Raw genomic sequence first — 15,230 nt, 5'->3', positions numbered from 1 at the left:
CCCACTGGTGGACTTGTTGCCACATCCTGCTGAGGACTGTGATGATGTTGTTTGCTTCCTGAAGCTACTCCAGTAGCAGATGTACCTTGTGGTGGATTGCACAACGCCACTGCTCTGCACTAACGCCAAGAGCTAGGGGAAATGCATGACCCTTGTTTCCAAAAGCAATACATAGCAATGTCATGTTATCTGTTTGACCAAGAGTGTTTTGTGATGCATGTGGCAGAAGAAAGCTTTGAGAGCCAGTTGGAATGTCAGTAATTCCAAATAATTACTGATAAAACTATGTAGCCTCCAAAGAATGTGTGCATATCAGGTTACAGTAAATATATATCTTTTGCACATCAAGAAAAGTATAATCAAGATTTGTTTTGATTATATTAATAATTATTAATACTTTTATGGTTTACCTCTCTCTGCAGAATAACCAAAAAAACTGCTTTCCTAACTACTGAAATATATTTTGAAATATTGGTGCAAGCTATTTAAATGTTGTGTGCGTCAGACAGTTCACTTTACAAAGTCCTCTAACTTTGCAGCCAGAGAAAGAAAAGTAAACACCAATCTCCAGGACAAAATAGGCGGCAATTTGTAAGAAGACATGAGCTGGCATATGACCTCTGCCTTTGAACGCTCAGCAAATGTGACACAATAAAAACAAGTTTTAAAGAAATCTTTATTGCTCATTCATTATCTGAATGAACAGAACACCTCTCACTGAACTGAGCCAGTAGGCCCTCAAATAGCTCACCCCAAAACAATATAATTTGCTCATGGTCGACATCATTGGCAGTTGAACCGGCGAGGGTGGTTGGTCTCTGGCATCACAGCCTGATGTCGACTCCAGGCTGAAGGCTGATCGGTGGAGGTGCCAGTTTCCTCTTCAACGTCCTTCCCAAAGAGGTTAGGGTTGTCCTGGTCTTGCCATTGCACCATTTTGCGTCGAGCAAGGCATCGATACCAGTGGGTCTTCTTGAACTGGAACACAAGGCAGGAAATGGCCTTGTGCTCCGGTGAAAAGCAAATGTTACAGGCCAAATGGTGATCTTGCCACCAGTACTTCGAGTGGCACTCTGGACAGTACTGAAAAGGGGTCCGTTCCATTACGGCCTGTACATTCTCAAGGAGGGTGATCAAGGAGAAGGGTCTAAGGCCCCGAACTGAGCATTGAAGATATTCCGGAAGTGGACACTGACAGAACCGGGATGAAGTTGAGAAGACTGCAAAGAATGCAAGTGTTTTATGGCAATGAGGGTGGAAGCACCGGAAGGCCTGGACGATTCAGAGCTTCAGCAACACGTGCAGAAGAAAAAAAGCTAACGATAGAGCCGATATGCATCAACAGTCATAGGAGGAGTGAATATACTTTGTGACTCAAAACACTTCTTTGAAGAAAAACAAGTTACACAAGCCTAGCATTAGGTGGCAGGAGTATGCAACCCATGTGTATCCACAGCTACACATTCCACCAACATAAATTCCAGCAAAAGGCGAAAAATCTCTTGTGACCACACAGAAACAGCATATATTCAACAGGCATTTGACAATCCTAATTTCTTTGCAGTCCCACGTCATCTCAGACGCCACTAGTTTTGAATGCAGGCACCTTGAAATAGATCTGCACTTCACCAGACTTTGATGCCACTGTGGAAATGTACCTTTTAATAAGCACACAGGTGTAGGGTTCACCCGTATCTTGTCCACGGGTCCAAAGACCAACAAAATAGAGATTGGCACTGAAGCTGGAATTCAAAGAACACGTTTATTAATCACTCATGAGTGGGACCACGTCCACACAGCACTCTCAAGAGCTGCCTCAGGTAGTACATTGAATACACAGACCATGGTGCTTATATACAGACTTTGTTGCAGAGTAAGCATGTAGATACAAATAGAAGGTACAGGCCTACACAGAAATAGTTACAGCTTGACGTGGGCAGATGGGTAATCACTTAGTCAGCAAAGTGGGAGGGGGAACAGAACTGTTCACAGCAGCACAAAATATCTGACAGTTACATCTTTAACCAGGTGCATTTCAGCAGCTACAGGCCTTTTCTCAGCATGTACATTGCTTTGGCTCAGTACAGAAGGAGTTAACTAAAGTTGATGACAAGCAGAATAGAAAGGCAAGCAGCAGTGAAGACGGAAGAATTACATAGCTAACAAAATGGATGCCACAAACAAGATGGCTTCAGCTTATGCTAACGGAAATTATTTTCGATTTCCACAGACGACCCTTTTACCATAAGCTGAAGACATGTTCTTATACTTTCGAAGGAATACGAAAAATATCATTTATGTCAATCTGCATCATTTCATTGATTTCTTGATCACTTGCTAATCGGGCATTTACATTCTTAGCGTTTTATTTAGTCGGTATACACAAGGTACAAGTAGAAACACAAAGGGAACAAAGCATCGGGCCGCATTGGATACATAGGCAACAATTGAAAAGAATAGCAACAAATATACATGGGGGCGTGGCTAAGCCACGAAGCGTGATGGCCGTAGTGTAGCGGAGCTCCGCCACTCCTAACCTTCCCAGGTACAATTATCCTGATTTTGTGTGTCATCTCTCTGTCCGAAGGCTTGGTGAATGTGAGCGGGAGCCGGGGGCATTCCAGCATCGATCAGGAGCAGGGAATCCAGCGAGATCGGAGCGCGGCCTGACTGCGAGGTGGAGGCCGGGACCTCGCATTGGTGGAAGCAGTGGCGCGCGCGCCCACTGGCTCTGCGGGGACGTCCGGGGCTCCGAGGCCGAGAGGCTCCCGCAGTGTGTCTCTTCTCCGGAACGCAGCCCGGGTAGCCCAGGGCAGGTGCAGATGGAGCGGAGACCTTGGCGGGCTGCGACGCATCGGTGAGCATATGCTCAGCGCGGAGGAGGAGGAGCCGCCCCGAGCACCAGCGTAGACCGGACCGGGTCTCCTGCCACCATTTTCGCCGCACGGATCGCCCGGGGTGCGTTTCCCCCTCCTTCTCGCCCCTCTCCATCGGGGCAGTGACTGCAGAAAGTAGTGGGAGGGCCCAAGGGGGCGGACAGAGTTGTGGCAGCCTGTGGGGAAGGCAGACGGCGGGGGACCAGTGTGAGGAGCCGAGGTGGAGTAGTGGGACCTCTGGCTGCCTCGTGACCCCACAGCTCGCCCCCTGTACATCGTGACGGAGATACCACCTCCAGAGGACTGTGACAGCGCGCAGGTACCGAGGGCTGCGGATGCAGGGGCCCAGAGTTATGCGGGGCCCAACATGCCATAACACATAGAGGTGGGTATACAAGAAGTGGGCCCAGGAGGGAGAAACAGCTGAACCTATTCCTTCTGGCCTGTGTAGTTATTGACCATTAGGCATTGATGCAGTGCACCACAGTGACAAGGGGTTAGACGGAGACCGGCCCATTCTTTACTTGAAGAGAGCTGCCCATACATCCGGCTGTTTAACCCGTATTGCTGATCCTTCTGGGCCCAGGTGACAAGCATTTGGAGCACTCTTTGAGCATTAATCAGCCTGCCCCAGACAGGAGCTAATTGCGGACTGGGTGTTGCGATTGTGGGACTCCAGCCCCCATCCCCCTGAAAGTGGATCCCATGTAGGGACGCCGGTGCCTGGACCAGTTGGAGTGGACTTCCTGCTCACATCCCTGGGCACGGCTGAGTGCCTTTATTGCCAAGTGGCTCGACCCACTGTGTGCGCCGGGATATAACTTCTGCGGCGCAATGGCATCCAACAAAGGCAGCAAAACAGGACAACAGTCCAAATTGGACAAGTTTACGCTCCCCAAACCATCTGTCTCCCCCACGAGCAGAACTGGAGGTGCGACGGGGGAGGCAGCCACAGAACCCACGCTCAAAGATGTCATAGAAGCCATAGCTGGAATCAAGACCTCATTGGATCACACAAGATGGATACCATCACGGTGGAGGTCAACTTACTCCGGGCAGACTTGAACAAAAACAAGAGGATCAAGCAAGCGGAGCTCACCACGGCAAGTCTTGTGGAAGGCACCTCCCAGCTGCAGACGGAGGTCAAGGAAATGCAGCAATTCCGAAAATTGGCTGAACTTAACCTGGATGACTATGAAGGGCGTCTATGACGCAATAACGTGCGAATCCTGGGTGTTCCGGAGCGATCGGAGGGGCAGGCCACGGATCTCTTTGTCGAGGATCTTATCTTAAATCACCTGCAACCAAGGGGACTCTGGAAGTTTTTTGTTATTGAGAGAGCACATAGGGTTCCCGGGGCACGGCTGAAACCTGCCCCCCCCCCCTCCTCGTCCGATCTTCGCTAGGGTTCTCAACTTCCGCGACAGAAACGTGATACTCCAGCATGGCCGGACGGGGCCTCCCCATAAATATGAAAACACGGAAATACCTTTTTTCCGGGACTTCACCCAGTTGGTACAGAGGCAAAGACGCTCCTTTCTGGGGATCAAGAAGGCATTGCAGGACAAGGGGTACAAGTACGCAATGTTGTTCCCAGCCAGACTCCGAGTGGAGGCGGACAGAAAGGCCTGGTTTTTTGAAAACCCTGAAATAGCGGCGGACTGGCTGGAGAATCGCGTATTGCCTCCTCGCAGAACTTTGTGGTGAGGGGGTGGGGGGGGGCAGGTGGGGAAGGGGTAGATGTGGGTTTATATTGCCACCCGATCTTAGGTAGGGAGCTGAACTCTGGCGAGACTGCCCGATGGTTATCACAGCGGATGGTGTGAGCCTTCAGAGCTGATATGTTGGACTTGCAGGCTTGCAAGTGATGCATCACACAACTTCACTGTTTGTGGTTGGGGGAGGGAGGGGTCGCCACGCACCCCACTTTTCTACTTTTAGTATCTTGTAGGGCGACAGGCACTCTGCAAGTTGAGTTATGGGCAGTTTGAAGCCCGGAGCGCAGGGGTGCAGGGGGGGGGGGGAAGGGGGAGGTTTGGGAGGGAATGTTCTTGTTTTTCAGTTTTGAATTGTGTGCAGAATTTGTTTTTATCTACGTCACCAACATGGGTCACCGAGCAGGAGCGGATTTCATGCCTAAATATAGATGGATGCATGAGGAGATATATGGGTTAGAGTCCTCAGCTGGAATGTCAACGGCCTGGGGGACAGAATTAAACGTGGCATGGTCAACCAATATATCAGGTGTCAGGCCCCAGATGTCATCCTCCTACAGGAAACACACCTTATTGGGAACACGTCAGGCTCTGAACAAGGGAGGTTACAGGTTCGTGGCACATGCAAGCTTCACTACGGGTCACGAGGAGTGGGCATATTAACCAAAAACACGTTCCCTTTCACAGCACAAACCACATGGTCCGACATACGGGGTAGATATATCGGGGTTTCTGGTATGTGGGAGGGCAGGATAGCCACCTTTGTTTCAGTGTATGTTCCCCCTGGTCTACAAAATGACGCATTCGCAGACCTGGGACATATCCTTTTGTCACTTCCTGTGCGTCTCCTAGCGATAGGAGGAGACTTCAACACGGTGTTGTCCGGGGCTCTTGACCGCCACTCACCACGGGAACTCAGACCTTCACAGAAGTGGCTACCGGACTTCCTGGAGTCCATGGGACTGGTGGATGGATGCAGGTTATGCAATCCAGACAGGACTCTATACACGTTCTTGTCGGTAGCCCACCATAGTCTATCTTGTTTTGACTATATCCTAGTCCCGGCGGCACAGGCGTTCAAAATCCGGGAGGTTCGTCACTTGGGTAGAGACATCTCAGACCACTCTCCGGTCTGGATGAAGGTAGTGCTGGGTCAAATGAGCGCCAGGAGGATAGCCCCCATTAACTCATGGTACCTGAGAGACCCGGAAACTGAGAAGAAAATAGCCCAAGCCACTGACAACTATTTCCAAGACAATGAGGGGACAGTTGACTCAGCTCAGACGCTATGGGAAGCCTACAAAACAGTTATTCGAGGGGAAACCCTATCTCTGATAGCAGGAAAGAAAAAGAACAAGCAGGCAGAGTTAGTGCGCGCAGAAGACGAAATACTGAGAGTGGAAGAGGAATTAGCTCAGTCCGTAACAACCGAAAAGATACATCTCCTCAAATTGAAACATGATGAACTACAAAGTATAGCCGAGGATAGAGCCAGGGCACAGGGCAGAGATACGCAGAGTAGAATTTATGAACATGGGGATAAGGCGGGGAAGCTAATTGCATGGATGGATAGGAAGGAGTGGGCAGCCCGGCTGGTGTCCGAACTGCAAGGCAGAGATTCCGCTCTCCTAAACTACCCACAGGAGATAGCGAACCAATTTGGAGACTACTATCAAACGGTTTACCGTACGACTAGTAAATGCACAGACGACGAAAATAGTGGATTGCTTAGGGATATTAGACTTCCCACCCTCTCCGATAAAAATAATGAATATCCTGAGTCAGCTCTCACAGACGATGAGGTGGCACAGGCAATACGGAGGGTGAACTCGGGAAAGGCGTCAGGTCCCGATGGCATACCAATTGAAGTGTACAAACTGAGACCGAATAGGATAGCCCTGTACCTTTGCTCGATGTTCTTAGAGAGCAGGGACAAGGGGTTGCTCCCCTTTGACCAACGACTTGCAAACATTGTAGTCATTCATAAGGAGGGCAAATTCAAAACCAGCTGTGTCTCCTATAGGCCTATATCGTTGCTGAATGCAGAACCTAAGATTCTTGCTAAATTACTAGCTACGCACTTGATAAAAGTAATTGACACATTAGTGCACCCCGACCAGTCAAGCTTCATGCCACGTCGAAATACCGCTCTCAATCTACGCCGCCTACATGGCGTTCTGGGCAGGGTACCAACTATCCTAGAACCTGCATACTGATCTCCCTAGATGCCACCCCGGCATTCAATATGGTCGAATGGCCCTATCGTTTCGCTGTGCTAGACAAACTGGGTTTTGGCCCTAACTTTAAGAGCTGGGTCCGCCGGTTATACTCTAGCCCCATGGCCCAGTTTGTGGTGAAAAACCGTAAATCTCCAACTTTCCAAATGAGCCGTGTCACGCGCCAGGGTTGCCCTTTATCTCCACTCCTTTTTGCATTAGCTTTGGAGCCCCTGGTGGCGTGGATCCGCAGAGATCAGGTGATTCGCAGGATGCGGTGGTCACTGGGTTGGGAACTCAAGATCTCGTTATACACGGATGACATTTTATTGTTCCTGACCTCCCCGAGAGCCTCCTTGATAGGTCTCCTGGACATTCTAGCAGTGTTTGGGAGATACTTCGGATTCACCATAAACTGGTCGAAGTCTGTGATATGCGTCCTTCAGGGTGAATCTCCCAACCTTCCGAGGGGCTGCCCGATACAAATAGCGCGGGACGGCTTCCATTATCTCGGCATCTTCATCACGCTGAGCTCGGAGCTCCGCTTTGCCCAAAATCTGGTACCGCCTATTCAGAGTGATGTCAAGCACTGGAAGTCTCTGCCCCTCTTGTTGTTGTGCAAGGCGGTCCTCTTTAAAATGAAGGCTCTGCCCCGAATCCTATACACCCTCCAGAATTCAATGGATCCAGTTCCCCCTTCTTACTTCAAAGAAATAGAGAATCTTCAAAGAGATCTCTTATGGGATGCTAAGCCCCGCATAGCATTAACCAAACTGACCCTTAATTGGTATGATGGGGGCTTCAGCCTCCCAGATATTAAAAAGTACTATTGGGCGTCCCATTTGGCAGCTATCAACCAGGGGATCTATGGTCGGCCGGATGACCCTGGGTATGCCATGGACAAATGGCTACTTCCTGGGGGTAAATACTCCAGAGCGCTCTATGCCGGGCCCCACAGGTACCCACTCACAGGACTGACTGCACATTCGGTTCATTGTTGGCATGCGGCTAATAAACAATAGGGATGGGATCGCAGACTTACCCTGGCAACTCCACTGTGGAACTCTGAAAAACTGGGAAGCCTACGGCAATCCAAGGGCTTTGATAAGTGGGACCTTATAGGACTCTCACAGATCAAAGACATCTGGGGTAAGGAGACTATTCTCCCCTTTGCCTCTCTCCAACAGCAGTACCACCAGGCAGATACAGAATATTTTCGGTATCTTCAAGTCCGGCATGCCTTGCTCACTCACGTCACGAGCAAATCCACACTGCCGGAGGCCTCCCCCTTGAAGGACAAAATACTTGATGGCCACCTTCCTGAGAAAACCATCTCCCTGATTTATAAAAAACGAATTAATAATATGGAAGATCCATTACAATCACTGAAGGAGAACTGGGTCAGAGACGGCGTAGAACTGGACGATGAGGATTGGCAAGAGGCGGTCTCTTCCCCGAGAATAGTGGCGGTCCAGGCAAGACTACGATTGGTACAGCTCAAAATTCTTCACAGGATTTTTTTCACGGGGCCGGGCTTGGTACGCATGGGTAGAGCAGAAACTGGGGAGTGCAGACGTGGATGCAGGGAGACTGGCACTTTTATGCACATTATATGGGAATGTGTACACATTCAGTCTTATTGGCAAGCCATACATCATACAATACGAGAGGTTCTGAGTATTGACCTGCAGCCGGAGGCCCGTAGATGCCTGCTAAATATTTGGGAACCTACGGATCTCACGTCTTACACCACACAATGGGCAACTCTGGCACTAATGATTGCTAAAAGGAATATTGCGCAGCATTGGGGGGCCCGTCAGCCACCTCCACTGGGAAAGTGGGAAGAGAGCCTAGACTGGTGTATGTTCCGGGAGAAAACAGTCTATGTTGCAAGGGGGTGCCCTGGAATCAATACAGAGGGGATATTTGTAACCCACCGGCTCCACTGAATGACTCTGAGACTCTTGAGACCCCTTGATTTATTTTACACTGTAAACTGTGATTTGATTTCTTGTGTTTCATATTGAAATCATGGACTATGTATGGTCCCTTGCTCGAGATAGTCAACGGTGAACTTTGTCGATGTTTAATAAAAAAAAATTTAAAAAATAAAAACATATATACATACAGCTGGCAGTAATTTCCAGCCCCATACAGTAAACACGTTCCAGAAGCCATCCAGTCAAAGTCCAAGTTCCTGAATCCGGGTGGATTTCAGTGGCTATTTTGTGTATCTTGGAAATTGCATCCAAAACTAGAAGCGGCGTGGTCAGGAATGTAAATGCAGCAGCTACTCCCGATGATGCGACATGCTCCACCACGGTCAGCTAGGATGACATCAAGGACCATTCTATTTTGAAGAGTTACAATTCACGCAATTTGCAGTTCTTCTGTGATATTACCAAGCGCCATTGCTGTCTGATTGGTTACAGCCTCTACAACACGTGTCAAGCGTCTGATTTTTCTGCTGTTAAAGGCCGCACCAACAAAGAAGAATAGTCACAAGTTAAAGTCAATATACTGCTGTAGTGCAGTATCAGTTTGATCCCCCTCTTCATTATTTATTGACCTCTTGAATCGACTCTTAGAAATGTCATTATACAGTTTAGAGTCTTTATGGTAGGATGCAGATGCCAAAAAACACAGGTGGAAGCAAAAAGGACACATAGCAGCTTCCAGACCAACCAATAGGTAGATGATGATAACCTTTACTTCCGCAAATAAAATAGGTATTATGTGAGGACAAAAAGCTGCTATTGTTCATTCCAGTAATATTCAACACTAAAGTACAGTTACTTTTTCCCACAGGGATACTGCCAATACTGCTCACGCAGAGATACGCTCGAGCTCTAGTAAAAACGATAAAAGGAGGCCCATTTCCCTTGGTTGTTCGAGTGTTAGAGAAAACATAGCGCGCGGAGGAATTTCCTCGACGATACTCCTCCATTTCCTATACAGTTCCATTAGCTTGAGGATCTCCTTCCTCATCAGGGTAACAAACTTTATTCAACTGAGCGTTTAGTCTTCCTACATCAGCATAGGTAATGTTAGCAACTTCAGAAGCCCACAAAAATGCAAACCAGGCTCTGCAGGAGCCATTATATGAAAACGGCAAGGGAATAAAAGGCGTTCCTCCCTTTTTCTGATGAGCTGGCATCATTCCACAAACCCAGCAGTTGGTAACATTTGTAGCATTGTGTGTATGGTGCAACATCTGAATGAAAGTGTTATTGAGGTAGGACATTCTGTGCTTCTGCTCATGATAAGGAAGAGTGAAGTAATGGTGTTCAATGGGGACAGGAGTAGTAGCAGTCAGGAGATTTCGGACAGAGGCTACTTCCTCTACAATCCATGTTATTGCAGCAACAATAACAGTCAAAGTGAGTCCAATAACACTCATTGTTCTTTTGCTACAAACTCTTTCAGCAGTTGGTTTCTTCTCCTTAGGCACATTCATTTAGTCGACAAACAACAAAACAGATGATGCTCTAAGGTCCTGGGCAGGCATTGGTTTCTTCACTAACATTGAGAAGACTAGTCACTAAAAGGCTACCCCCCTTTGAAGTCAGTCTTTAACCAATCAGGACAGTGGCTCAAACAGTCTTTCTCTGCAATATAGTGTCTTTCTTCCTGGGTCGCAGCTGATATCGGGATGTACCAGGAATCGTGTAGTCCGGGAAGACTTCCTCAGATCCTTCAGGTGACGCAGCTCGTCCTTTCTCGGTGACCAAGATGTCGCGGTGATCTGCAAACGCATTTGGGCTCACTAGGTCTTGCAACACTTTCCGGCAGTGTGTCGCATGGACTCAGTTCTTCCGGTTCGTCACTCGAACTGCAGTCCTGGTAGCCAGCAGCACCTGCTCAGGGCCTCACCATCTCGGTGCTAGGGAGCTGGCTCTCTGGAAGGACTTTATGACGACGTAGTCACCAGGGCACAAGCAGTGGCCCTCACCTTGCGACCTGTCTGGAAGAGTCTCCCTGACCTGTTGATAAATAGAAGACAAACTGTCAGTCAACTGAGACAAATAGGCATTCATCAATACATAGGGTACATCACGTATAGGGTGTGGCTTAGGAATCCCCCAAATATTCATTGGCCTTCCAAAAACCACCTCATACGGTGTGAGGCCAGATCGTGTATGTGGTATCGATCTAATAGATAGCAATGCTAGAGGCAGTGCATCAGGCCATTTCAAAGATGTGGGAGCCTGTATTTTAGCCAATTTCAATTTCAGGGTAGAGTTGTAATGTTCCACTAGTCCTGCTGATTGTGGTGAAATGCAGCATGAAACTTCTGCTTAATTCCCAACCCTTTCATGAGATACTCAACAACTTGCCCAATAAAATGGGCTCCGCTGTCACCCCACACAACTCGTCAAATGCCGAATCGGGAAAAGAACTCCTTTAGGAGCACCTTTGCTGTAGTAAGAGCTGTATTATCTTTCGTAGTGTATGCCTCCACCCATTTACTAAAGGCACAAACCACTACCAAGAAACAGAAGCAAAAAAATTCTGCCAACAATTTTTTTATCTAGTGCGATACGTCCCTGATATGTACAGAAACAGTCCTAGATGAGGTACCCTTCACATAAAGATCATGCAAACATTCAAATAGGGAATATCATGTTTTTAATTTTTTTTTATTTAGCATTATAAAAAAAGACATATCAAACAAGATTAATTCAACAATAGTTGCACACATCATAGGCTGCACACGCACACACTATCAACCAGAAAAGCAGACACTGACTCATACATATTCACACATTCCAACACATAAATAATCCATAGAAATGTGCCGTATACACTCTTATGGAACAAACACAAAATTTACATCAGCATATGAGCATCAGACAGGATGCCTTGATACAAGAACTCCAAAGTTTGTTGGTCTTCATAATACAACACTAGTATACTCAATATACAGGTTGATTCTCCCAAAAAATAAATCGCTGATAAGGGGAGTAAGGTTACTCCAGCGCCAACACGTGTTTCGGTGTCAGACCCAAAGTCTGGGTCGCACCTTCATCAGAGCGACAAGGTTGTGTGCAAGCAAAAGGAGAAAGGCCTATAAAGACAAATGTATAATATAAACATAGGCATATATAGTGTATAAAATCAGGGGAAGATAGGGTGCAAAAGTCATTTAAAACATCCCTACATATTCTCAAAAGATAGCCAAAGGGTACCCATCAGACGGACTGGGACACAAGGATAGCTGAATGAAGAACATAACCCTGGGAAGGGGATAGAGGCCGTACACTAAAGAATCATAGGAGAATGTAGGTGAGAAAATACACTAGCTGTAGATGAGCTCAATATAGAAATGCCAGTGAGCCCACTGCCAAGTTTAAGACAGAGATACCAACAGAGGAAAGGCACTAACGTAATGAAAGCACACGATTGTAAAAGAAGTGAGCGTGACAATAGAAGAAAACCAATTGGTATTCGAAACCATAAAGAGGAAAAGAGATTAATCAGCATGGAAAAGGATGGTTAAGGAAGCATATAGTTATACCGTACCTGGGTTGTACTGCCAGGACGACAGTCAAAATATTAAGGAGACATGCGATACAAACGTATGGACATGAACTTCAAGGGTGCAGTCAATAATGTAGATATGGTCTGAAAATGACAAATAATAAGTGAAACGGATCAATAGACAAAAAAGCACAAAATGTGTTCCTAGGTATACCAAGATAAGATAAAAGAACAAAGGTAGGGATAAGAGGTCACAGCTTACCCAAAGGATGAAGGACCTAGCCGAATCTTCAAGGTACCAAAAACTCCCCGTGGGGGATATTATGAAAACAATACAGAACCGGATATCAGGGCCCCAGGATCAGTGGCAGAAGAGGGGGGGACTAAAGAAAAAGGTGGAAAAAGGATAGTTATGAACTGAAGGGGGCATCCGCTGATAAAGCCAAAAAGGAAGCATATGGCAACAGTCAATCAGACACATGATTTAAACCACTACCAAGACATACTTTAGGTTGTTACAACGCTCACGCTGCATGTAGTCCATTTGCAGGACCTCAAAAGGTGCAGTAGGTATTGCAAACCCTCCTATTGGAGTTAGTGTTCCCTTTCCAGGATTATACTGGAGAGAGATCAGTCAGGACTGGACTATTTTCTTAGCCATACCGACAATCTCTGGATGATCCAAAACTTGCATAAGTTGATTTGCTACTGAGGATGCTCCAAAATGTGCCGGGCCATGTGAATCATAGTGTGTAAATAGGCTGCGGGTAACTTCCATTTTGTCATTTCTTTATTCCTCCAACAGCCCTCATCGTCCAATGCTCCCTCTTTGGACCATTGGTCTAATTCATCAATAGAGGCAGATTGTTGCATGTCCAGTACTTCTTGCCTGGCATCATGCCAACGTTCAGCCTGTGATTTTACTACATACATACATGTGGTACTTCGCTGCATTGCGGTCTCCCGAGCTGTGTAATCCACAAAGGCATTGCCTGCTCCTATTTTATCGGTCACTTTCTTGTGTGCGCTACATTTAACAATTGCCACTTTCTTAGGATAAGTCACGGCAGTAAGGAGATTATGTACTAATTCCCCATGCACTATTAGTGTCCCATGTGAAGTGAGAAAGCCTCTTTCTTTCCAAAGCTGGCCAAACCTATGTACCACGCCAAAGGCGTATTGGCTATCAGTTTAAATGTTAACAAGCAAATCTGTACTAAGCTCACTTGCTCTTGTCGGTGCTATCAACTCGGCTGCTTGAGCGGACTTCTGTGGGATACGAGCTGTCTCAACTACTGTCTGAAGTGTTGTGATTGCATAAGCAGCAGATGTGGTGCCATCAGACAACTTCAGGCAAGACCCATCAACCCACAATTCCCCATCAACGTTAGAAAGAGGTGTATCTTGTAGGTCAACACGACCCTTTGTTTGTTCTTCAGTAAGAGATATACAGTCATGTAACTCTTGTGACGGAGACTGAGTAGCTGGAAGTGGCAATAATGTAGCAGGATTCAGAGTCAAACATCTTTTCAACGTGATATGAGGGGCCAAAAGTGTCAATTCATATCCTGTCAAACGGCACTAGTCAGATGCTGTGTTTTCATTTGATTTAGCAAGGCATCGATTGAATGAGGTACTAACACAATCTATGTGACAAGACTACTCCCTCACTCTGACGTATAGACATAGCTGCTGCTGCCACTGCTCGAAAACAACCAGGTGGTGCACGGGCAACTGGATCAAGGACAGCTGAGAAATATGTACAAGGACGTTGTTTATCACCGTGTGTCTGTGTTAAAACCGAGAGGGCACAACCTTCCCGCTCGTGTACATAGAGTGTGAAAGTCTTAGTGTAGTCTGGAGTTCCAAATACTGGTGCAGAACAAAGAGCTTGACGTAGCTGTTGAAAGGCATTCTGGCATTCAGTAGTCCAAGGGAGAGGCATGGGAGTGTCTTTAGTCAAAAGGGCCAACAAGGGTTAAATAATGTACGAAAAGCTAGGGATCCACTGCCTACAGAAAGAAGTGAGGCCAATCAGTGCACGGACATCCTTCTGAGTATGGGGCACAGGAGTGTCTAAAATGGTCTGTTTGCGAGCTGGTGTGAGTGCAAGTCCCTCCTTAGACAGGAGGTGACCTAAATAGGTAACCCGCTGTCTACAAAATTGTAATTTCTTCCGAGAGACTTTGTGATGATGAGAGGCAAGAAATGATGACAAGGACAGTGTTCCTTCTTTACACTGTTCAGGGGTATCGGCAGCCAACAAGAGGTCATCGACATATTGAATAAGAACCACCCCTTTCGGTACAGGAAAAGAATCAAGATGTCTTTTCAATGCCTGGCTATAAATGCTAGGACTCTCTGTATTCCCTTGTGGAGCTCTACAGAATCTGTATGATGCATTATTCAAAGTGAAGCTGAATAAATAACGGCTATCAGGATGAATTGGTATTGAAAAAAATGAATTTTTCAAATCAATGACACTAAATGTAGTGGCAGTAGGAGGAACCATAGTAAGAAGTGTCGTGATGTCAGAGACTACCGAGTATTGGGGCACCACAATTTTGTTAACCTCTCGTAAATCAATAATGAATTTGTAAATTTTAGTATCAGTGTCTTTTTTCAAAATAGACAGAATAGGGCTATTGCAGGTTTTATAAGGGACTTCTTCCACAACCACCACCATGATCAAATCCTGAAAAATGTGCGTCAATGCTTCTTCACCATCCCGAGATATTTTATATTGGGGCAGTCGAGGCAATGAAGCACCTTCCTTCACTTGAATATGTACTGGTGGGATAACCATTTGTCCCACATCAGTATCTGATTTAGCCCACAAAGTATTAGGTAAGGATGCCAGAGCGATATCCTCTTTATTGGGACAAGACCTCTCAACCATTGGATAGTTATCATTTAAAATAACACGCACACCTTCTGGGGAA

This window comes from Triturus cristatus, chromosome 12 (genome assembly GCF_964204655.1).
Source record: "Triturus cristatus chromosome 12, aTriCri1.1, whole genome shotgun sequence".
Classification (NCBI taxonomy): domain Eukaryota; kingdom Metazoa; phylum Chordata; class Amphibia; order Caudata; family Salamandridae; genus Triturus; species Triturus cristatus.
Note: the sequence above shows the minus strand (reverse complement) of the source record.